The 25,712-nt window shown below is 36.0% G+C and overlaps 1 protein-coding gene across 1 annotated transcript in view; it reads left to right on the forward strand.

The window, feature by feature from the left end:
- Positions 1–18,319: 18,319 nt before the first annotated feature.
- Positions 18,320–25,712, forward strand: part of cntn4 (contactin 4) — a 166,482-nt gene continuing 159,089 nt past the window's right edge. Inside the window, exon 1 of the mRNA XM_083531988.1 lies at positions 18,320–18,659. The gene's annotated coding sequence lies outside the window, so the exon portion shown is untranslated. The remainder of the gene's footprint in view (positions 18,660–25,712) is intronic.

Consider the following 25,712-nt stretch of genomic DNA (forward strand, 5'->3'; position numbering starts at 1 on the left):
TTCAAGATAAAGATGTCCCTGGAACATGGTGGTATTGCATTTTTAGTCTATTTTGTTAAAAATTCACTTGCCAAAAGATTAACCTATTACAAATTATTAAAATACTGCATTCACTTGGAGTGGCATGCTGGCACAATATGCAATGTTGCCACATCATAGCTCCCGAGCTCTCTATGTCCCCATGGCCTTTCTCTGGGTTTTCAGTTTCCATCAAATTATAGCTAGTAGCTATAATTCACCTCCTGGGTGTGAATTTGTAATTTAACATATGCATCTTGTTTCTAAAGACAGATGAATCACTGTATTAGTTTAACAAAAAGCATTCTAGCCTTTATTCAATTTCATATTCAATCCTTGGTATAGAATCAATTTTTTTTAGCAGCAAACAGATCCAAAATAGAAGGCAAAAAGGTAGTTAAAAAGTCAGTGGTCAATGTGCAGAAAACAGTAAGAGTTCAAAACAAGAACAAGCAACAAGAAATAAAAGGAAATAAAAAAAAAATCGAAACAGATGAAACACAACAGGTCCTATATATATATATATATATAAATAAACAAAAACACACCAGAGGTAAACATAGAAGCACAAAAGTGTGCTAAGCGATGGAACATGCAAACAGAGTAAATAACCCCTCGAAAGGCACTACTCTCCGAGTCCCTAACAACATAGTCCCTTTACATTATTCCAGCCACTGTGGACAATATGTCCCCACTGTCCCTGCATTTGGAAGTACGTGTTGTCTATTTTCTGAAACAAGGAAGAGTTTGCTGGGGTCAGGTTTTGATATAGGCTTGGTCGGTCACTCTTTTTTTAGTCTTTGGCAGAAGCAGGTTGTAAAGGGCACAGTTGTGGTAAGCTGGTGGAGGGAGGGTGACTCCCCCATGTCAGACTGTGGCTTTACCTGTGAGGCTACCCTGTTAAGCTCTGTTTAAAGCTTGACTTAAGAGGCTTCATTGACAACCTCTGGCTGGAGCTTGGGTTGGGAGTCTACCTCTTTAGGGTGGAGCTTATTGTAGATGGAGGCTACAACTGCCACTTTAGTAAACTTGGCAAATTAGGTCACCATGTTAGGATGGAGCTCACTGTAGATAATGGCTATGTCCACTGCTTCCGTGAGCTGAAGTTGAAGCTTCTTGTGAGCTCTGAATGCCCCATTCACCTTTGTTTGGAACTTGACTTGAGAGGCTGCCCTGCCAATCTCTGCCCAGAGCTTGGGTTTGGAGGCTGCCTCAATGGTTTTACTGGGCAAAGACAGGCCTTGGGAGGTTGCTTTGTTGACTTTAGGCTCAGACAGGTCTTGGGAGGCCCTTGCATGACTAGAACAGAGAGATTACCATGTCAATAACTGGCATGGAGCTGGGTTAAGAGGGTCTCCTTATGAGCCCCTGGCATGAGCAAGGTTTGGGGGGATCCTCTTGTCAGCCTTGTGCTGGTGCATTTATTGGGTGTTTGCCACATCAGCTCCTTCAGTGAGCTTAGCTGCTGGGGTTAGCAGGTTAAACACAGGATAAGCTCTGCAACTGAGGTCACAATGTTGACCTCAGGAAGAAGTTCATTTTGGATGATGGCTATGTCCCCTGCTTCAGTGAGCTTGACAGCAAAGGTTTTCATGTTGACCTTGAGGTGGAGTTCTTTGTGAACTTTGTGTTTTCTTCCCTCATAGAACACATGGAATGGTACAGCAGGCTCATCTGTCAGGGTATTCTTTCCAAAAAATAATTTAGATCATGCATAGATCATGCTCAAAGAGTTCTTTGCCATGAGGTGCCATGTTAAAAATCCAGTGGTCAGTATAAGAGAATTGTACTAAAAGCACCAAATTCTAACTGGTATAATAACACACATTTGAATGTATACACAACTTTGTATGGTCCTATCAAGCAAACATACACACATACATTATGAATCAGACATGTGGCTTTGCATGGTTTAACAATGTACAGCTGTTATCGGGGTGTACTCACTTTTGTTGCCAGCTGTTTTGATATTAATGGCTGTTACTTATACTTAAAAAGAACATATTCATTTTTTATCACCACATTATCTTTGTAAAGCTGCTTTGAGACAATGTTCATTGTAAAAAGTGCTATACAAATAAAAATGAATTTAATTTAATTGACCCGACTGGACTGGACTGGACTGGACTGGACTGGACTGGACTGGACTGGAATCTGCTAAATGTAAAAATATAAGCTTGAATTGGCCTTAACAAGAGATCATTGGTCAGGAAATTTGCAAGAATTAAACCAAAAATGTAGCTCTCTTTATACTTTGTTGATAAAGAGATCCTTGATAGGTTGCACTAGGTGTGGGAGGTAATCTGTGATAATTAATTATAAATCTTCTAAGAAAACAGAACACCTAGAATATATTTTTTGGAAATTCTGGACACTATGACAAGTTAATATATTATATGTTAATTTTACATAAAACATGTAATTGCTATCCTTATTTTACCTTTATGTTAAAGAAGGAAAACTTTTGAAGATTTCCTTATTTCTAGCAATTTCTTCAAACAGATCACTGCAGCAAAGTTAAATGAGTAAATAGGGGCACACAAGGTCACATAAGTGCATTTTATTAATTCTTGCTAATGTTCTGCACAGAAATTTTATGGACAATGATGCTGTCAGCCATCCAGTGTGCCAGTCTCTGCCTAGACACCAAACACCAAAATGACCAGCATCTGGCCTAAATAGCACCATTGTGCATGAATTAGGAACAGCACGGTTATCAACTTCATAGACTAGAACAGTATCAAACAGTATCAATACAGCAATGTCAATAATTGTGGGTTTAAGCAAAAAAGGTCTCCCTAAAAAAATTTTTAGGCACACTTTGTTTCAGTTCATCATTCTATGGCTATCAGACACAAAAAGTGTTCCTGGTAGAGACAATATAGTACTATAATATACAACGAACAATTAATATTGCTTGCCACAATTCTTCACTGTCTTCCTCATTTATCTTGGCTTTTCTGTGCCCCTGTGGCAATTTACTTGCCTCTCCACATCCTTGTCCTAGTCACATTGAAAGAAGAAAATGTGCTAGGAATTGTTAAGGAAAAGGGGAAACAAATTAATTACATGCAGTGCCATTGCAAGTGTGGGATTTTGCTAAAATAGATTTTTTTTTCTAAGTTCAGAGTAGAAAACATACTTACTGTTCAACGATATAAATAATGTGAATTATTTTTATTGGACTTTAATTGCAGGAGTACAAAAAAACAGTAAATTGCATTATCTTTAGTTCTTTGTGGAAACACTTGTTATACTGCTCTTCTTATTTAAGAACACCCCACCTTCTCTTTCCCACTTTTTACTTTAATTTCTTACTCACTATAACTTTCATAATGAACAAAAAAGAAAATGCATTTGTATATTGCAGGTGTTTTCAAATTTTTATGGTTCTGAATTCATTCTCAGCAAGGGCTCAAAACATCTTGGTTTAAGTTATAATAATAATAATAATAATAATAATAATAATAATAATAATAATAATAATATTATTATTAACATATCTAAATGTAGATGTCATAAATTTATATTGTTTTAAATGTATCACTGCATTCATTTTTATTGTTTGTTTTTGTTATTGCTAATAAAGCCAGACTCACTGTAACAAACTATTAATAAGCATTTATAAGACCACGGTGTCTAATTACACATTAATATATTAAAAGAAATATGGTTAAAAAAATAAAAATGTACTAAAAAGATTAAATAAACATTTTGCTTGACAAATAGAAGCTTTTAAAATATTTATGAGAATAAAATTGAAATATTTACACACTATATTAAAGTTTATACAATTTTTTTCTCCACTTTGTTTTATATTAGTGCATAAAATTCATATTTAGAAATGAATATTAACTATTTAAATTAATATTTATAATACAGTGGTCCCCCGGTTATCGAACTTAATTCGTCCCTTAAAACCGTTCGAAATCCGATATGTTCGAAAACCGGACCTAATTATCCCATAAGAAATAATGGAAAACCAATTAATCCATTCCCGAACTTTACCAATACCCAATAATTATTTTTTTTTTCCTGTTTTTAGCCGTATTAATAGTCAGAAATCCCCCTGCCATGCCCCCTATGCTGGCTGTCATGGTGCTTCAGGGAATGCCCTGTTCCTTCGCTCATGCATGCCCCGCCCACATTGAGCTTATCGCAATCGAGCTTCCTCCGTAAAGCACCGTGGATATTATTTATGGACTTCGTTTTGCCGGATTATCCCGATCTCTGCGGGTATTTTGTGTTGGCTCGGTAAAAGTATAAATTAACAACTTTACAAGAGTAAAAAAACAAAATGATTACTGTACTTACCGCTAAATATCAGTAATATTGTTCACAAACAAAAGTTGCAATAGATGCTTACTCAGCGATGGTTGAAGCGGAAGCAGTTTCTTCCCCTCGCGCTGAGTTGGGCAGCGTGGGTGGCGTTCGATAACTGGAACTTTGTTCGTTCACCGGACCGAAATTTCGTTCGGAAAACAGTTCGCTAACCGGAATGTTCGATAGCTGAGCCGTTCGATAACCAGGGGACCACTGTATATGTTATAATGATTACCCAGCATAAACCCTCTCAGAATAATTGATCATATACAGGGCATTCAGAATATATTCAGACTCCTTTCACTTTATTTTATTTTATGTTGCAGCCTGATACTATCATTCAAATTAATTTCCTTTTCTTTGTAATCTATACTCAGTACTCCATAATCACAAAGTGAAAACAGAATGTTTGCAAATATATAAAAATGGAGAACTGAAATATCACATGTACATAAGTATTCAGACCCTTTGCAACAACACTATTACGCAGGTGCCAATTTTACAAAACACCACAACACAAAATTAGCTCAGGTGCCTGATTTCTCTTGATCGTTGCTGAGATGTTTCTACACCTTGATTGGAGTTTACCTTTTGGTAAATTCAATTGATTGTAAATGATTAGGAAAGGCACACGACTCTCTACAGAAGGCCTCACAGTTTACAATGCATATCAGAGCAAAATTTATAAAATGAGGTCAAAGAACTGCCTGGTGAGCTCAGAGACAGGATTGTTGCAAGGCACATATCTGGAGAATGCTGCGAAAACATTTCTGTTGCACTCAAGATTCCCATCAACACAGTGGCCTCCAATTCTCAAATGGAATAAGTCCATATTGGTCAAACTGGACAATCGTGGGGAAAGGGCCTTTGCAAGAGAGGTGACCATGAACCTGATGGTCACTCTGACTAAGCTCTAGAAATCCTGTGTGGAGATAAGCCAAAGTCCCAGAAGCACAACCATCACTGCAAGCCCTCCACTGATCTGTGTTTTATGGCAGAATGGCTGGACAGAAGCCTCTTCTCCGTGCAAAACACATAAAAGCCTGCTTGGAAACTGCGAGGAATAAGATTCTCTGGTCTGAGAACCCCAAGATTGAAAGGTTTGCCAAAATTCTAAATGTTATATCTGGAGGAAACTAGGCACCATCCAAACAGTGAAGCATATTAGTGGCAGCATCATGTACAGAGCAAAGTACAGCGATATCCTCAATAAAATCTGCTCCATAGCACTAAGGACCTCAGTCTGGGCCAAAGGTTCACCTTCCAACATGACAACGACCCTAAGCACACGGGCAAGACAAAAAAGGAATGGCTTAGGACATCTCTGTGAGTGTCCTAGAGTGGCTATGCCAGAGACCTGACTTGAATTCTACTGAACATCTCTGGAGAGACCTGTGAATAGCTGTCAACCGATGGCCCCCACTCAGAAAATCCCCCAATCCAGGTGTGCAAAGCTGGTTGCATCATACCCAAAAAGCCTCAAGGCTGAAATTGGCTGTAGTTTATAATTTTCAATACATTTACAAATCAGTTCTAGAATTGTTATCACTTTGTCATTATGGAGTAATGAGAGTAGATTAATGGAAAATATTTTTTTTAATGATCATAGTAGCAGTCTGCAACATGACAAAACTGGAAAAAAATGAAAGGGGTCTAAAGGGGGTCTTTAGCTTGTTTTTATATGGAATTGTAATATTTTCCTCCTTTGCTCCATAATATGATGGCAAATTGTACCAAGAAAGTACTGTCATGTGACTTTAAATATGTGTGAAATACATTGCACGTGCACTACAATTTTGATGCTACATCATAAATAACTTTGTCTTTACATCAGACACTAAAAGCCCCTCTGAAACATTAAACAGAGAATTGTCTTCACCTGTATTTTGTTCTCTTTTTCTTGCTCTTTTTTTTTTTTTTACTTTATTTTTATATTTCTATCCTTGACAGCAGACATAGGTGTGTGGAGATAAAACTACTTTTGCCTTATCTGGGCCTCTCATGTTTCAACCTCTGTTGCACTGTTACCATTACTCGCCCCCGTCATGTGAAGTGAATGCTCCAGAAATCAATACACTTGAGAGCTGGTTAGAGCTCCTTCATCTTTGGCAGTTGATGATTTGAATGGATGAATAATTCATTCTTTTAGAAAGCAGCCAGGGAGGAGATGGTGAAAGAAGTACTTCACCTTATCGCTCTTCATCTTAGAGACTGTGCAGTAATGCAATTCTGAACATTTAGCACTTAATGGTGTGGCGGTGAAGGAACATGATCTCGGCTCATTAGGGCCATCTTTAACCGTCACACACAAAGACAGTGTCCACTCATTCCAATGTAAGGACACTAGTAGGGGACATGAAACATGAGTATAGAGAGAAAAGACTATTGTTTAAAGCCTGAATGTGGCTTTAGGGAGCAGGCCTAATGGGTATTTTTGTGTGAACTGTAAACACACATCTGATTGCTTCCAAAACAAAACACTTCATTAGTCAGAGGAGCTCTAACAAATGGCTTCAATGTACATTGTATGCAGCCCCTTTCTATCTTTTTTAATGAATAATATAGATCTACTGCTGATGTAAGAAGTATTTAAATCAAGAAAATTACTCTCTTACTGGATTTTCACTTAATGGACAAAAATAGGGCCAGTTCTTGGCAATACAGCATAAATTAAATGAAGCCACAAAATGTTATGCAAAGAAAAAAAAAATTCTTATATTGGTCCACAATTATGCATGTGAACCTATCTTTACTTCTGAGTGATTGTACGTCTCTAAGATGCTCTTTTTATACCCAATCATGTTACTGACCTGTTGCCAATTAACCTATGTAAATGCAAAACTATAAATGGTTTATGGTTTATGACTGAACTTTCCTCACGATGTGTTTTAAAAAGTACAGATTTGAAGGTTGTAGCTCAGAACAACTTTGAGGTTTGAAGTGAAGGTTGTTTTAATCCAAATATGTTAGGTCCGGCCTTGAACTTTGATGATCATAAAGAAATGAACAGTGATTACTGTGTATCATTTACAATAATTGACAGGCAGTTTAATCTGTGATGATCCCTGGGAAAATGTTCCCTGATGAACAATTAAACAGGTTCACTGGGCTGTGCTACATATGCACAATGGCTTTTTAATGAGCCTGGTCCAAACATTATGCTTGTTTTTCCACCATCACAATAGAGTATTGGAATCTCAATAAGCAATATATCCAGAAATTATTGCATTCTATCTGAATGTCAGGTGTCTACTGTAATATCAGTACAAGTTTTTCAAGTTAACACATAAAAGAGGTTAACTCTTTTATAGAAGGTATATGAACTCTTGTTAATGGAACTCAAGGTGCCTTCTGTTTTGTATGGGTAAAAAAAAGTTTCCTATGGGATAAAAAAGAGATTCCGCTTTCTATTAAATTTTTAGACCATACCAGTTGCTTTACCATGCATGCTTTCGGCCTTGTTAGTACGTCCTTTGCTAGACCGTACGTGCCAGGGGGATTTGGCTTTGGAGGCAGTGCATGGAACGGCCTGACGTGATGAGATGTGCTACAGTGAGCAGGGAAATGAAGATCACTGCAGAGGAGAGGTGGGGAGGATGGTGCTCATTTCTCACTCACCACTCTTTCTTTTTCCCTGCTTCCCCTCCCCAAAACCTCTTTATAATCTACCCCAATCGGAAAAGTCATCACTGTATTCGGTGGAGCGACATGGACTTATTCACCATCAACCCTACTGCCTTTGCTTCTTTTTTCCCCAGCCTTCTGACTTTAATCTGTGAAGCTCAGCGTGTTCATGTTTTTTCACAAAATAAACAACCTTTAATAAAAACTTGGCTGGATTTGCCCTTCTATCATTTTGCACGATATCACTATTTGAAGACTAGAGTGCCTTGGAGACCTGTGATTGAAAAAAAAAGAAATAATTTTTCATTCATTGAGCATATCCAAGGGATGTAAATAGTGTGATGATTGGGCTGTCACACATTTGTAAGGGATCAGGCCATGAGAGAGTCAGCTAACGTTTCCTATTGAAATGTGCCTATTCTAGAAGGAAATGGGAAATGATCATCAGAGATGACAGATAACTAAAGTGCTCATTAAGATTTTAACACATTCTCAAGTGAGGATGATGCAAGCATCCAAGGCCAAGTTTGCAAGGCATTATCTAGGCTGTGATCATATGACTCTCAGGAAGAGGATGTCAAGTCACGGAAACTTTGATGGCGGAAGCTTATTTTTGTGCCGTCGCAGACACATGATACCATCCATAACTCTGATTATAATGCAGAACATGAGTTTATAAGACATTGCAGGGTTCTCTATAAAAAATTTGACTGGATATTTTCAGGAATTTAGGATATTTAATAAAGTTCTAACTTAAAATACAGTGCTAGTTTGCAGGGGACAACATTCATGATTCCACTCAAGTGTCCACCAGTGAGTGAACAGTTAATTATCTCAACTCTAAAGAATAGACATTCGGTGTCACCCAGACTTTTTAAATCTTGTTCATTTCCCTGAAACCATCCTAGGGAGTTTTTCCTTGCCACTGTCAGACTGGCTTGTTCAGATATAAACTAATTTATGAATAAAAGCTTTATATTCTAATCCATTTTTTTTTTTTTAAAGTTGCTTTAGACATTGTTAAAAAAAAAAAAAGCTATACAAATAAAACTAAACTGAAATTTATTGAATATGAGTGATATTTGAATGAGTCCAAATACTTAATGCTATTTTAAATTTCAGATGTCTGCTAGTTCATTCTCTCTTTGTTAAATATGACTGGAAATAATTTGAACATTATAAATAAATACCTCACAAAACTCCTGGTATACAAAGACAGGTTAGGCAGTTTACATTGATAAATAATCCATGCTAGCTTTGGTCCTTTGCCAATAGATTTCTTGTGGAAAATTTTAGAAGATATGAGGCACAGGGGGTTGTGTCACCTTATAAAGCAAGCAACTTGCTAATGACTTTTTCAGGAGCTAATTTTCTGCATTGAGGCACAGCACATAAAAGGAGGTTATTTCATCCATCCAGGGATAGATAGAGATTTAACTGCCTTCTCTGTTTATTGTTTTCTACTGCAGAATTTTTATAAATTGTACACAGGATGCACATTTCTGTGATACTAGCATTGTGATTTATATTGCCCCTTGACATAGTGGCTCTCAAAAAATAGTTTGAATCAGAAAAAATGGAATGTAGTAGAAAGCCGATTGACAGTAACAGTTGTGTGACATTAATTAGTTGACAGTGCAATATGCAATAGAATATAAGAATCATTTAATCCAGCATTAACCTGTGTTTATAAGAGCAGGTTATTCTCGGAATGCTGAGGCATGTTCTACCACTTCTTAATATGACTATTCTTCTCCCTATCAGTTTTATTATTTTGTATCATTACTGTATATAATTGTATTTTATGTAACTATACAACAATCGTATTCATCATGTGTTTCATAAGTATGTAAAGAAGGAGGCACAGAAATAAGCACAGCTTGATTCAGCCTTAAATATGCCTGTGTCTGAAAATACTAAGGATGTAGCTCATCTTGCAAACTGCACTGGGGACCAACTGCTACATGCACACTGCTAGGAGCTCAAATTGGGGTTTAAAAGCTGCAGTAAAGTGGTGGAAAAGGTCGGGAATAAAACCACCAAAAAGCTTCGGAGTGGAGAGAAAATTTTAACAAAAGAAAATGACAACTAAACAAAGAGAAAAAGATTTGTACATTGATATGTTTGATTATTTTAGATTATTAGATAAGATTACATTAGATTATATTAGATTAGATTATTTAAATGTATTGTCATTGTGCAGAGAACAAATACAGAGCCAATGAAATAAAGTACTGTAAAAAGAACAAGATAGTATGGTATAGTAACATTTCCCAGACTTTCCTTTGCCAACTGTGAGATCAACCCCATGGTCTCAATTCACTTTACAGAAAGTCAATAAAAGGCATCCTTGTAAGGTTTTTAAACCATTTGAACTGACTATTCTAGTTTTTGACCATTAGAAATTAAGAAGATGGTTAATGACGACATGCTCAAAGACTGTTGCTCACATAGTTATGCTTGTTCCATGGAGGTCTGACATATTTACTGTGACTCAATGACCTATGATGTTTCTGAGAATCAATCGCTATTGCTGCCTGCTGAAGAATAGCTTACATATTGTTGTGAGATTGTCATGGATTGTTCTACACAGATACACTAAGGACTACTACCCTGAGGACACACACGCTTAATCCATCATCTAGTAGACAATTTAGCCAATATATTAGCCATATAAAATGAATAATAATATAATATTATACAACAATAAACAATAATAATGCTAATGAAATCGAAAAAGTCCATTATGCTACAGTATATAGCTCATATATGACTCATAATATTACTATCCAATGTAAACCAGTAGAGAATGGTTCCCATTTGAGTCCCTCTCGAAGTTTTTATCTCTTTTTTTTTAGTCTCCCTATAATTGTTAAATTTTAAAATACTAAATAAATAATTGAACTGAAATGAAAGCTGTAATTGCATTTTTTTTAATTGCTTCCTAAATCGTTGCAGTACAAATTAACTTGGTTTATGATACTGTATACTGATATGTACAGTATATGGATTAAGTCATTTGATTGTTATGTCCCCAAATAAAGTCTCTGTGGGCATTCAGGGTTTAATCACTGACTGGATATATGTGGAAAACAGGATATCCTTTTAACACTCACAGAGCCTCATTTATCAATCTTTTAGAAAGAATTTTCAGTTGCAGGTTAATGACACCACTTATTTTCATATAGTGACACCTACAAACCTCCCTAAAATGTGTTCATAAAGCTGACAACAATGATCAGCATAAAGGCAATAATATTCAAATATTAAATATATAATATTCAAATATTAAGAAATTGTTAAATGTTCCATCAGTTGAGGGATTAGTTTATGGCCTAAGGCTATGCAGGGCTATGCAGGGCTGCAGACAGACCAGCCCATCCTCTGTTTACATGATGATATTATTAGGTTTTATTAGGTCTTCACTTAAAGGTTGTATTTGTTTGCATTTCTAATTTCTTTATTTTACATTATTAATAATGTCAAGAATATTAATTTACTGGTTTTCGTAAAAAATTCCTTGTCCCTGACCTAATGAACCAGCATGAAGGTGTGTTTTGTTGGAGACGCCAATGTACTTCTATTAGTCATGCTGGATATAGTCTTCTACTGAATGCTGTAAAAGTAATTATAAAATAAGCAATTAAAATGTAATAGTATATTCCACCTACAAGAGTGCATTCATTCAACGGGTTTACATTAATTAGGTTTCTTTTGTGCAAATTTACACACAGACCAGACCATATGTAGAATACAAACATTTTTAAAATTCATTGGATTCTCATAAATTTGTTGTGTAAATGCTTAGGCAAAAGCTTATGCATAATCTGTTTATTTTCAGCATGATATATGAGGCTTATTGTGTGGTTTGGAAGTCATTTTTTGTTAAAATAAGAGTGGCCATCTTGTGCATAGTCTGAGTCTATTTAATAGAGCTAGTGGACCCACCACATGCACAGTATATAAAACTTGTTGGACAATAGGTCCCCCTCTAACCTGCCCACATTTGAGATGAACACACTTTTTGTTATTGTTTCTCAACTCTTAGAATAGTTGGAGAAAAATAATTGCATCAACCTTTTCCTGTGTTTAAACATTTCGTGATAACTATTTTATTTTTCACAACAGAAAGATGGTTCTTGTCCAGCAATAAGAACTTCAAAGTGGTTTGAAGACAAAGATCAACCAATTAAACAACAGTCTTATAAAGAAAAATGCCCCCAAATTAAAAAATGGACCAATTAAATACAAGTCTCTTGTTGCTATCGCATAATAGCCTTTGAAAAAAATACAAATTATATAATAACTTATGTTTTTAATGTTTATGTATAAGCACAGTGGTATCCTCAGCATCTTGCAATTCTGCAGATCCATGTTATACAGCTATTATATTATTTGCTGTTAGCAAATGACTTGTTATTTTTTATGTAGTATAATAATAATAATAATAATAATAATAATAATAATAATAATAATAATAATAATAATAATAATTTAAAAAATGTGAAACTAGGAACAATTGCCCACCAGTGGTTTTAAACATAAATGTGCAGAATGACATGGAGAAATTCCAGCCCAGACAATATATGTCTCTCATTAGAAGCCATTTAAGTTATTAAACAAAGTAACACCCCTCCTATATTTGTTGTTAATTAGATCATTTATTTTAATCTGTTTTGCAGAATGACATTGTTATCCATGATTGAGAAGGTGCATATGAAATGCAAATTATTATGACGATGTTTACAGGTCTGTGCCACTTAATATGTTACTTCTGTTCGATAAGGTAAGTAACAATAAATATTAGCAGTTATAGACAAAATAACTAGGATTTCTAGAGAAATTTCTCTAAGATTTTGTTATATTCTCTACAGGTGTCTAGCATTTTTGAAACATAGAATTATTGTGTGAGTTGCCATTTGTTAATAAGATCTAATATAACTTTTTTACAGAAACATATATTGTAGAAACAATGTCCACACAACAAATCTGTCACTAATGCCATTATATCTGGGTTGTTTGTTCTGGCATAGAAAGCACTAAAGTTTATATTATAAGTATCAAATCAAGTATATAGAAAGTTTATTATATGAGACACATCCATGAATTCAATTTGAAAATTTTGGTAGTGTTGAGTTCAGAAAATAAATGTTGTCTACAATGGTGTCTAGCATTACGTAAATGTTGTTAAAAAGAAAATGTTAAACAAGGCTGTACTCATGTAATCTTTTCAAATTATTATTTCTTGGTTAAGTATTATGCAGAAATCCTGGATGCCAAAGTTACCAGTTTACCCGAATTAATTGCTCAGCACAATCTCAAATTCTGAAGAATAGGCACACCAGATGTTTTCTATCAGCCTAACAGAATGACCATTAACTCCTGGACTGTGTTTTTGATTGGATAAGCAAGCAGCTCCCCTGATGGCCTTATTTTAGACTTTTTAGATGGCTATTGCTGGTAGTTTAGTTGCTCCTGTTTGCTGCGCTCTGTTCTCCACATGCAAATTTAAATCTGAATAGCCAATAAAAAAAATCAAGGTAAAGAAATTGTTATTGATTATTGATGAAGTTATTGATACTTACCTACAAAGCCCTAAATAGTTTTGGCTCCCATGTATCCAGTCTTTCAACACGCTACAATCTGTCATGCTATTTGAGATCTCAAAACGCTGGACTTCTAGTAATTCCTAGAATAGCAAAGTTGACTGAAGGTGGTAGAGCATTCTTACATTTAGCTCTTAAACATTGAAATAGTCTTCCTGTTTAAGCACAGATTAAAGACGTATCTTTTTAGCAAGGCCTACATATAAAACATATCACATATCATAACCTTGTGCTCCAGTACATCTGATCAAATGCACATTATCAACTTGTGCTTGTTAATATTATGAACCACAGCTACGCTAATTCCTCTCTACTGTTTTTCTTTCTCTACCCATTCTAAGGCATCTCGAGGTTCCACCAGCTCCTGTTCGTGTCCCACCTCATTAAGATTATGGACCTTCAAAGAAATAGATGCTGACCCCGCAAACATCCCGAACCATCTGGAGACGTACCAGCGCCATTTGGATCCCACTTAATTTAGAGTTTGGACATTGGGCCTCTTCAAGGCTCTGGCATGAAGAAGCTGGTGTTTAATCTACAGTATGATAATCTCAAATGTTGAGCTATTTTATAAATTGCTCAGTAGTTCTTAGTTCCACAACCGCCAACTGACTGAATAAGACCATAGAAAGGACATTAGTCATAATCACACACACTCCGGTACTGATGGTAGTTCTCATTCTCCAGTGTTTTGTATTGTTCTAAGATTTATAATCACACTCAAAAGCGCTATAGAAAGAAACTTGAACTAAGTCTAAGTCAAGACAAGTCTTAGTCCCACTCAGCTGTGGTGGAATCTTGGAAGATTTCTGGAAAGAGCTACAGTATGCATAAAGTATGCATAAAGCAAAAGAATTGAAGCAATGTTTTAAACAGGAGTGGCCAAAGATCCTCCAAAAAGATTAAGAAATTCCTACAGAAATATATATTTGTTATTGACTGGTTCTATGTACTTGAATTATAAGCTTTTTTTTTCCTTCCAGAAAATGTCAGCTTTTATGAAGCATGGCATAGTCACTGTTCTTGATGAAATACTAATCTTGTGCATTACATTAGTAACACCTGCTTGCTAATTACTCTATTAATGACTGTGGAAGTAGGACGATTGCATCACAGAATGAAGATGAAGATGGGTGCAAGTGTTGACAATTTATTAAAGTGCAAACAAAACGAAAACCATGAAATCGGGAACCAAACCATGAACCACAGATATGAGGAAAAGAGATAAGACTATATGCAATAATATGCACAAGACAACAAACAAAAACTTAAACAAAGGCCACACACACACACACACACACACACACACACACACACACACACACACACACACACACACACACACACACACATCCCACAATGCTCCAACTATGATTCCTGATGTGTGAACTTCAGTCTAGAGAGCCAGGTGAGATGTTTCTTAACAGTTAAGGGCACTTATGTGAACATAAAACATTGAGAAGGATGTCACATCTACTGCCATCTACACAAAGCAGTGTACTCAGAGCGATTGCTTCCGTATAGAGCAAAAGAGCAGCTGGATACTTGCGAAGTCCAAGGCAGAGCCAGAAGGGGGGGTGACATACTTTATGAAACAAGAGGGAAGGTAGACTTTGTCCTTTCATCTAACTTTGGAGGTGAAAAGACAACCTTAATCGACAGTTCTTATAGAGGTAGAGGTAGCGAGACATCGACAACCGAGCAAGGAGGTGTAAATTCTCAGCCAACATCCTCAGCTGATCAAGGAGGTGGAGCAACATCCGGGGCAGAGAAAAGTAGCGTAGTGACGTCTGAGGTTGACCAGGAAGGTAGAGTGACACCCATAGTGAGGCCTTTATCCATAATGTGTCCATTGTAGGGCATTGTAGGGATAGAGTGACATTCCCAGCTTAGGTATAAATTGTTTAGACAAGTGTTCTAGCCTGGTTGGGAGCCCCTCTACTCAAAAACATAATGTAGCTTCAAGCAATTTTAGCATGGTACTGATCCAATCTCCCTTTTTCTTTTGCTCCCACATCAGGTTGTTCTTCTCCAAGAATCTTTGCCAAACTTTAAAAAATCTACTGCATCCATCTGTCAGTCAAGCAATTGCAGTTTATTTATTATGTAAAAGTGCGAACAAAACAACCAAAACCCTGAAAACAAGAACATAAACATTAACTAAGGATGCAAGGCAAGAAATGGAAACAATAAGCTATAATGTGGCACACATTATAAGAGATAAACATATATGGATTGATTTATCCATTTAAAGTTATATTCACAATCTTTTTTTTTTTTTACTGTAAAGCTGCTTTGGGACAATGTCCAATTATTAAATGCGCTATACAAAAAAAAACCCGAATTGAACATGACAACAAAAGCTTGTTAATGAGGCACTGAAAATTAGAATTTGGATAATGCTAACAAGGCGAGGTGGGATGCTAACAAGGTGAGAGTGATTAGTAATGCATGTGATGTGCTGGGGTTGATGGGTAATGTATTTCTGTTATGCATAAAAGGCTATATATTTTTTTTTTTCACTTCTTTTTAGATTTTTTTTTTTTTTTTTACTTTTAGGTGGAAAATACTACATATTAAAATTGTTTTAGGGCCTGATAAATACAAATATATAACTGCATTCTTTTTTCCCCCCATGGCTGTAAAATATAAAACAGTTAAATATTTTTTAATTCTTAACGTTGCATGTTTGTATGCTTCCTTATCCTGCACTTTGTAGAGAAAAATAATTTATAGCAGTAATGAATCAGCACAGCACATGCCACCAGAATATCAATATAATGCGTGTATGCTCGCACACCTGCCTAACAAATAAAATTTAGAGCATTGATTTATCGATGTCCACTGTGAGATAACGCAATACTTAATCAAGTTCAACTACGCTAGAACATTTCATGGTTCAAAGACACTGATATGCTTAGCTTAAAGACAGGTGGCCTGAGGTTAAATGTCTTTGCCCAAGTCATTAGCAGATGCAATGTAAGAACAAGCAGACATACGTCTATCTGGTTCTGCTTACTATCGCCAAGTATCAGTGCTCGTGTGCCAGTTAAGCTCAACTAAGTCATTTAGACCACAATTACTCCCAACATAATCACTGACCTCATAACACCTCAAATCATTGTGAACATGCATTTCAAGGAAGGAGAGTTAACTGAATTCAGTCTGGCTGTCTGAGCTTTCAGTAAAGACATACCCATATTTGCTGTCTGCCCAGCTCTTTCCCTTCCTTGCTGCTTTCCTTTTTGGTTAATCCCATCAGGAATTCAATTTACTCCCCCTTCAATTATCAGCTTTCTCATTGACTGTTTTAAAAGGAGAAGATTTCCTTAAATCCCACTCGCTATAATTAGGGCTTATGTGTGGATAACAGAGAACCGAAGTGGATCAAAGGTTGAATTTATTTCAAGAAAGGAGCCAAAAGAGCTGTGCATTCACTAGATTGGACCATGTCACAAAGAGCTGACATAATTATGTAAATAACACCAGCAAAAGCAAGCTCACTTCCAGACGGCAAGTGTGATTTGTCGCAACATTTGTGAAGCATTTAGTCCTCTTTTTAGATTAGACTTGTTAGCTTGTGCCACCTAGTGGATTAACTTCGACTTATTGCTTGTGATGCTACATCTTCACTAACTGTTGATTGCAGAAATTCTGAACCGACCCGTGCCTGTGATTCATGATATGCAAATCATACAAATTACACACTTAGTGCTTAATCGTAGGTGTATCACATTTATTTAGATTCATTTTGGGTGGATAATTTGCATGTATCTACTGGTAAGGAAGTTGCACAAGATCGTGATTGTTTTGTCATAAACTTTACTTCTGTTTTGCCAGAATGCATGACTTTTGTATGTATGTATGTATGTATGTATGTATGTATGTATGTATGTATGTATGTATGTTTATGCATTCATGCACACACACATGCATGCATGTATGTATGCATGTATGTATGTATGTATATGTATGTAGGTTATATATTCATGTATTTACTCTGCTTTTCCCTGTTGTTTACATTAGCAAAGTAGGCTTTCTCAGAGCAAGGCGCACACACGCACATATGCATGCTATCTAAGAAGTGTCAAAGCTCCATAGTTACTGTTCTGAAGTGTTTGCCAGGACATACTGAAGACGGATTGTGGATGTCAGGAAGTGTATGATATTTATCAGCACTCTCATCATGGATATTGAGAAGTTCTAGTTTATTTATAGACACAGACAGACAGACAGACATACAGACATACAGACAGACACACACACACACACACAAACACACACACACACACACACACACACACACACACACACACACACACACACACACACACACAAATTCATTGGCAATTATTAATGCAAAGTATACACTTAAAACCTGACCCTGACCTTAAGCACAATAAGCAAAACATTTTATATTTATAAAAGTTATTCTCCAAAAATTGTTTTAAATTAAAATGCTTGTGTGGACATCGAGATATAAAACACACTCCCTACACACAAAAGGAGGCTGTACACTTCCCACAATATATGTTCTCATTAAGTGAGAATGAATATTTTATGTGGTACATCATTGGGGGTTTTCTGAAGGATCATGTTACCGTGGCACAAAAGTGAACATGGCTTGTCCTAGATCCTGCTTTGATGAAAATTAAAAAAAAAAACGGGTCTAACTGTGCAGTCCACCATGGGGTTAACTGCTATTTAAAAGGACCTGTGCTTAACTGTGCTAGCTGTATGCCAATATCGGCCACTTGGACTTCTGGCGTCGCCTGAAGCTCGCTCCATCACTCCTCCCGAGCCCTTGAGCACAGAGAGTGGGCGGGGCGAGGCGCGCGCCTCTCCGACGCGCCGAAACTGCGCTGGACTGGTGTGATGCACGCGACACCTCCTGCTCGGCGCTAGCGTTCTCACGCGCGCTACTATGCAGAGAAATTACATCCAGCAGCGCGCAGAACAGTGGCGTTGAGAGCGCGAGCGCTTTTCGCTGTCCTTTATATTTAGACGAGGAGGACGAGTTCGGTTCCAGCTTGGATTGCGCGAAGCTTTGCTTGGAGGAGGCGAGATCAGGAGAGCTCATGCACCACAGTAAGTGCACTTGGTAGTTGTGGATTGCTTAGTAGTTTTAAAGAGAGGAGCGGTAAAGACGCACGGGGTCAGGCTCGAACGCAGGGCTGGACACGCGGAATGCAGGAGGGAGCGAGCCTTGTTTCGGTGATCATCTCATTTTTCCCCATGTCCTTTCTTCCTTTTCAATGGAATATTTTCATCTTTATTTGAATCAGGACAACCAGACAGACTGAGTTTACAGGATACTGTGGGCTTATTATTATTATTATTATTATTATTATTATTATTATTATTATTATTGTTATTACTATATTATTATAACAGACTTCTTCCATTTAAAATACTAGATCAGTCCTGGAAATGCTATTGCTATGCTTATTCTTATTCTGTGCCTATATAAAAGAGTTGTATTATTATTATTATTATTATTATTATTATTATTATTATTATTTGTTTTTACACTCCGCCCATACTTCAAAATGTCACACAGTTGACCATAAACCAGATATAACTTTGCCTCCAATCTAACCTGCCTAAGGCCTTTCTTTCCCCACTGTTTTTAAAACATCCTAACTGGACAGTAAACCAATCTGGCAACATGGTATATAATACATTCTCAATTTAAGATTTCCTGTGATTATAGCTGTCTGCTGACTCCTGTCGTACATCAGATTAGTCTAGACATGACATAAAAGTCTAGACGTAAAGCTGAAAGTTGTTAGGAGCCATTGTATTACAGGCTGTAGTAAATAATGAATACTAGAGCGAACGCTGAGTTCACATGCCAAAAGAGGATATTAGGGGAAAATAGCCTTGTTGTCTTCAGCAGCAGAAGTCATTACAGCAGTGGGATATGAAAACTAATCCTAGTATCTATGAATGGAAATCGCACTATTCTTTCTTTCTGTAGGTGTATGTATCGTGTATTTCTTTTTTGCTTGTGCTTTTTTCTGTCCTTGGCTGCCAGGGTTGGCTTTCAATGGATCATTTTCTAATGTCACTCACTGTCAGTCCAGAACAACTGTCAGTGTACAGGACATCTGTTTTATATGTTTTACTTTTGTTTGCAGCACTTATGTTCATCATGTATTCTGCTCTTACTTTACAATGAGAAAGATTCCAACAAATGGTTTGTATTATAAAGAATACTCCACTGTTGTTTTAGCATTTTTAATTTCAGTAACAATTGTTTTGTTCAATCTTGTGATGAAGTGTCCTAAAAAGAAAAATATGAGAATTGTGTTTAATGATTTAGTCTGTAGTCTGTTGTTACATAGGGGAATGAGAGGACAGCACTTTTCAGGGTGAGCATGCTGCAACCTGGCTGCCTGTCAGAAGTGATGTAGTGCAAAAGTGACATTAAAAAGATTCCACAGTAGTTACATTTAGAGACATGTCATAAAAATTTCATAGCATGTTCACTGGCTGGCAGAGTGTCATTGGTGGCATTTCCATTTTATGTGAATATTTGTTCAATTTTTTTTAAGGTGTTTTTTTTTCTATTACAAGTTCTGCAAAAGATATCACAGCACACTTAGGTTTCTGTTTGTTTAGATATGCCACAACAAACTGTTTTATATAATCAGGACAGCCAATTAATTTTTTTACTGTCTTATCTCCTGTAAGCAGACACACAAGTACAACTGTCCCATATTAGATGCAGTTTGCAGCCACAAGAATATTTGTAGTCTCACTTATGGTCAGCTAGATAACACACCTGTCCTCCCTGGATAAACTTCCAACAATATTTGGGAAATGTGCAAGTCTGGTAAACTGGCACAAACTATTTCACAAATAAATATAGAAAAAAAAAAGTTTGGGGGAAAAATATAAATTTAAATCATTTTGCACCATTTTGCAAACTGTGATATGCACTTCCTATCTTCAGCAGAGCTTATGTTTGATGACTGTGTGTATTTCTGCACTCATTTTATTGTGGTTTCCACTGTGCAGACTTGCTCCTTTAGGGAAATGCTGAGCTTCTTAGGATCTTGTTGCTACTAGCACAACTTCTTGCGTGTGCAAAGTGTAAATCTCCTGGACAGCTTAAGTATCGAGAAACATGGTACTTACTCTGCGTACAAGTACATTTACATATAGAATAGGCTCGGCTGGGTGCTTATCAGAAATGTTATTTCTCCCAGCATTTTCTGAAGTCTATTAGACTGTACAGTATGGCAGACCGAAACCACAATAAGACAAATGCTCAGTGTCACACCCCTTATTTTGCTGCACTCTCATTTTGAAAATGAAAAGTAAGCACAGCAGAGTCTTATTTTTTATAGCATTAATATGTACATGAAAACTAAGCTTATGGCTATCTAGTCACTTTTTTTGGTCACTACCCACTGTAAAATGTTTTCCCTTTTCTATGTGTGTTGCTTATCAAAATACAGTAAATGGGTAATGTCATATCACATGGCTTTGACGTTAATCTCCGACAGACCCATGCTCATGGTTGATGTTAAGCTAAATAGGGTCCAAGTGAAACTGATCAAAGACAAAAATATATAATGACAGGACTGCAGATACAAGCCCTAGCCATAAAAAAATAGACAAACAAAACTAACAGAAAACAATTCAATTATATATGTCTTATTATGTTAATGCATTGTGACAATTTTGATAAATGGTGCATTGAATACAGGGTAGCAACACACCACTGATGCCAACATAAGATTAGTAGGCAATGGGATATCAATAGTGTTCAGAGTGTGTAATAGTGTTATATCTGAGTTAAAGAAAGAAATGCTTCATGTGTTATGAATGCTTATTTGTCAACCTTTGATCACAAGCAAAGCGAGTTTGAATGAATATTGACCCTGACTAGGAAAAATGTTTACAGAAGATAATTGGGTGAATGATTATTATTAAAAACAAAAGAGATTTTCCTTTTATGTACGAAGTTGTAAAAATGCTATGACTGTTAAACACAACCTCTATATTTAAGAAATCATAATCATAATCTTTTTATTTGTATTTTTTTTAAACAGTCTTTTTGTAGTTGTTTTTTTTGGGGGGTACGAAGCGGGCTGACTACGTAACTTGTACATTTCTCTACCTCATTGTTTTACTAGTGGTTATAATCACTTCTATTGCATCATGCTTAATCCCTTGATTAAATAGGATCTCAGCAGTTAAGCTTTTGAGCTCATGACTAGTAGGTTGTGAGTTCAAATCCCGGATGTGTTAGATACTCACTGGTGAGCTTTTAAGCAGGCCATTTAATCCTCAGTGTATCAAGAACAGTATCTCATTGTGATACATTCTCCCTCATTTTAAGGTCAGGCTCACTTAAAGCGTTTGCCAAAAAAATAAAATGTAAACGTGTTGGATAGGATGTGCCAGGTTTGTGCTTTGACTTGGGCTTAAAGAGAGCATGTCTGAAAGAGGGTATTTAAAATGTTTCTCTAAATATTTTGAAAAAGAGAGTTAAGACGTGGGTGATGCACAATTGATACAGAGGACAGGGCATTGGCATTTGGTGAAGCAACTTGTGAAATCTCTTGTGTGGTGTTTCATTATTTATTGCAAGAAAAGGACAGGAGTGAGTGGGAGCTAAGTAACCAGATATGATGGGTGCTTGAAATATTGTCCCTTGTTACAGCATTTAGACAACATTATCTATTGGAAAATTAATGCTATTTGCTATTTTTTTTTTATTTTTCCCTGAAATTGTTATTTAAAATATCCCACTTTAAAGGGGTTAATATGGATATACTGCGTCCAACAGGTGGAATGTGGTTCGTCAAACCAGAAAAAAATATATAGTTAAGATAAAATAATGGCTTTTTTTTTTTTTTTTTTTAAATATGACTTCATGGAAAATGAATTGAGAGACTGCTATTATGCAGTCAAGATTATATTTCAAGATACAAACCCTTAAGGAATTGCAATGGGCATATGTTGAACATGTACTATAATAAATGCATATAAACCCTTTTCCCCACCCTGATCTTTAGTATTGGTATCTTTTCCTAAAGGCTGAGTCATGCAGTTTTGAGTTTGCAATTGTGAAGCCATGTGGTTTCATCTGAGAATCGATAATAATGTCTATAATAACTAAACCTGATGTCAAATCCGATGCCAGGAAAAGACTTGTGGCCAGTGGGATATCAAAGGTGTATTTATGGGCAGTAGATGTGGTGACAGTAAAGGACAGAATTGCAGACTGGGGTACAAATGCACTTTAAACAATTGGATCACAAATTAAAATGTGTAAGAATTCAAAATGCAAACTGGCCTGGTTTGATCTGTGAAGAGCATTTGGAAAAGCTATGGCAGTTAATTCATGCGTTGTGCCAATTTTAACTTCTCGCCTTTTTACACTCCTTGGCTTGTACAAATTAGTGAATCATTAGACGAGGGATTCTTTGTTGCCAGGACACCCTTTAACTGTAAAATTATTTCCTATAACCCGTAAACGGATTTATTTTATTGACATTATTTAACTGTTTACAAAAATATTGCTTCAATTTATTGGAGCCATCGGTTCCTATACATTTTACTCACAGAAGTTCAGAGTTGGCATTATTATATCCTTACTTTTTTTCCCTTTTAATTACTGAGGACACATAGCTTGTAAGGGTCACATTAACACATATAATGTGATTTGATGTTGGTTAGTTGTGATTTCCAGTGTAAATAAATAAATAAAGCAGACTCCTAATAAGGGCCAGTGGCCACGTTGAGAACCACAAAAGTGTGGTATGAACAGTTTATATTGACACTGTATAGCAGCACTTAAGAAACCGTGCTAGTTTTTCCCAGAAATCTCTGCTGGTCAGCGTCTGGTTAATTTGATATGGATAATTTGCGTCAGTCAGATGAATTAATAAAAATTTTGAGTGTGTTTAACCACAAATTTCAGCCAGTCTAGGTCAATAGCAATCCTGTTTTACAGTGTAACTGCTCACATTGATAAAAACAGACAGAAGTGTTGAAGCGATTGCTAACCTGTGTAAGGCTGCATGGTATATGTTAAGCAAAAATCCCAAGAAAGTTACACAAAAGCATATAAAAGCCTATTTCTCATGTCTGTCTCTTAATGATTTTTCATTGTCTGTTAAGGTCCATTCATTGAGTGAACGGAGCACAAACAAACGAAAAATGGCAAATTAATACCTCTCCAAAGGTCATGAGGATTATTTAATGAATTTCATACCCTACATCTGTGAAAATCCATGAAAAGCAAGCTTGTTTGAAAACAGTAAAGTAAATCAGAGCGGCATTTGCCCTTTAGTATCTGTTACAGGGCGTGGGCACCAAAATCTCTACATGCTGTAGTAAACAGATACACTTTATTTGGTGTTAAGCTTCCATTCCCGTGAAAGTAATTCTTTTTTCTTTGCAGGTCAGCATCATTTTTATGAGAACCTGTGTTTTATTGTTTAACTCCCTCACTGACTTACATTAATTGGGAGAGAACAAATGGCACCAACATTCTATTTCTACATATTATAATAATAATAATAATAATAATAATAATAATAATAATAATAATAGTCATTATTATTAATAATAATGATTATTGTAATTATTACTGTAAATGTTATTTATTATGAATAAATCTGACTTTTTTATTCCCTTTCGATTAAGCTCTTGACCCACTGTGGACACTTTTGAATCACATAGACAATCAAAGTGTATTCCAGTAATGTTTTTTGTGAACCCCTTTTTGAGAATATTTCTTCAGATGAAAGGAAAAAAAGCACTATACAAAACTAGTGCAATGCCTCATACATTTTAATAAGGTTAAGTTTTACTATAGAGAGGACAGAGCATGTTGCTCCCTTTAAACGTTTCTTCTTAACTATTGTCTGTCATCCTCGTGAATTGCTTATGCAATCCTGGTGCAACATGCTTCCACCTTTGGGAAAGTGTCTAATTGTGGGCTTAATAACAGCAGCGCAGCTTGACAATCCACTTGTGGATCACTCAGAGCAGAGGGACTGTTTTATTGTTAACCGTTAAGGTTCTTCCTGATATCTTTTTCTCCATTGGAATAACCTGTTATGGGTTAACCTGCCTAGCAATTTCAGATTTGCTACTGATATCTGACCAGATATGTTGAAGGTGTAAATGTTGATATGTTAAAGGTGCACCTAAGCAGTGCTCTTTTAAAAATGTGTAAATTTTTTCTCCTTCACAAAGAAAGTTGCTCAAAATGTGATAATGTCAGTATTTAATTATTCAGCCACCTTAAAAACCTTGAACCTTTCCATTTATTGTAGTGATACAACATGGGACTGAAATGAAACTTAAATGCATAAATATTCACCTCATTGCCGTGAAATCCCAAATTTATTTGTGGTGTAACCACTTGCCATCAGTAGGCACATAATTAGTTTAATGGATAAATACATGATAAATGCATCTGTACAAAGAAACCCAGCAGTTTGTTAGAGACCAAAACTTCCAGTGGGACAACAGCCCTAATTATACTGTCAGTGCTTCATTACAATTGTTCAAAGCCAAGAACTTGAATATGTTAGAATGACCCATTCAAATCCCAGATTCAATCTAGTTAAAAAAAACCTGTGGGAAGACTTGAAAATTGCTTTTCAAAGACATTGTCTATTTCATCTGACAGATCTTGAGCAATATTTTTCCAATATTGGCCTAAGGGGGTGATTAGTTATGCAAACAAGAACTGTTTATTGGTGTAATTATATTAACCTTATTTATTTTGAAAAGCACTGTGAGAAGCAAATCTCTCTCTCTCTCTCTCTCTCTCTCTCTCTCTCTCTATATATATATATATATATATATATATATATATATATATATATATATATATATATATATATATATATACAGACAAATTGTAAAAATTACTTGTATTTACAATGCAATATTGTTTTGAACATACTTCATCATATATGCAGTTTGTATGCTGTTTAAAGTCCTGTTACAGGCCTGCTCACCAAACCCAAAACCAGAGCAGGAAATGTATTCTGTGATCACAAAATTGTGTTAAATTTTATTTAACCACATCCAATTAAAGCTGTGTTTGGCTCCATGTAAGTTTTCAGTGTAGGTTGGCAAGTTAAGTGTTGTTTAAAGTGTTGG

This window comes from Silurus aristotelis, assembly GCF_946808225.1.
Source record: "Silurus aristotelis genome assembly, chromosome: 2".
Lineage (NCBI taxonomy): Eukaryota > Metazoa > Chordata > Actinopteri > Siluriformes > Siluridae > Silurus > Silurus aristotelis.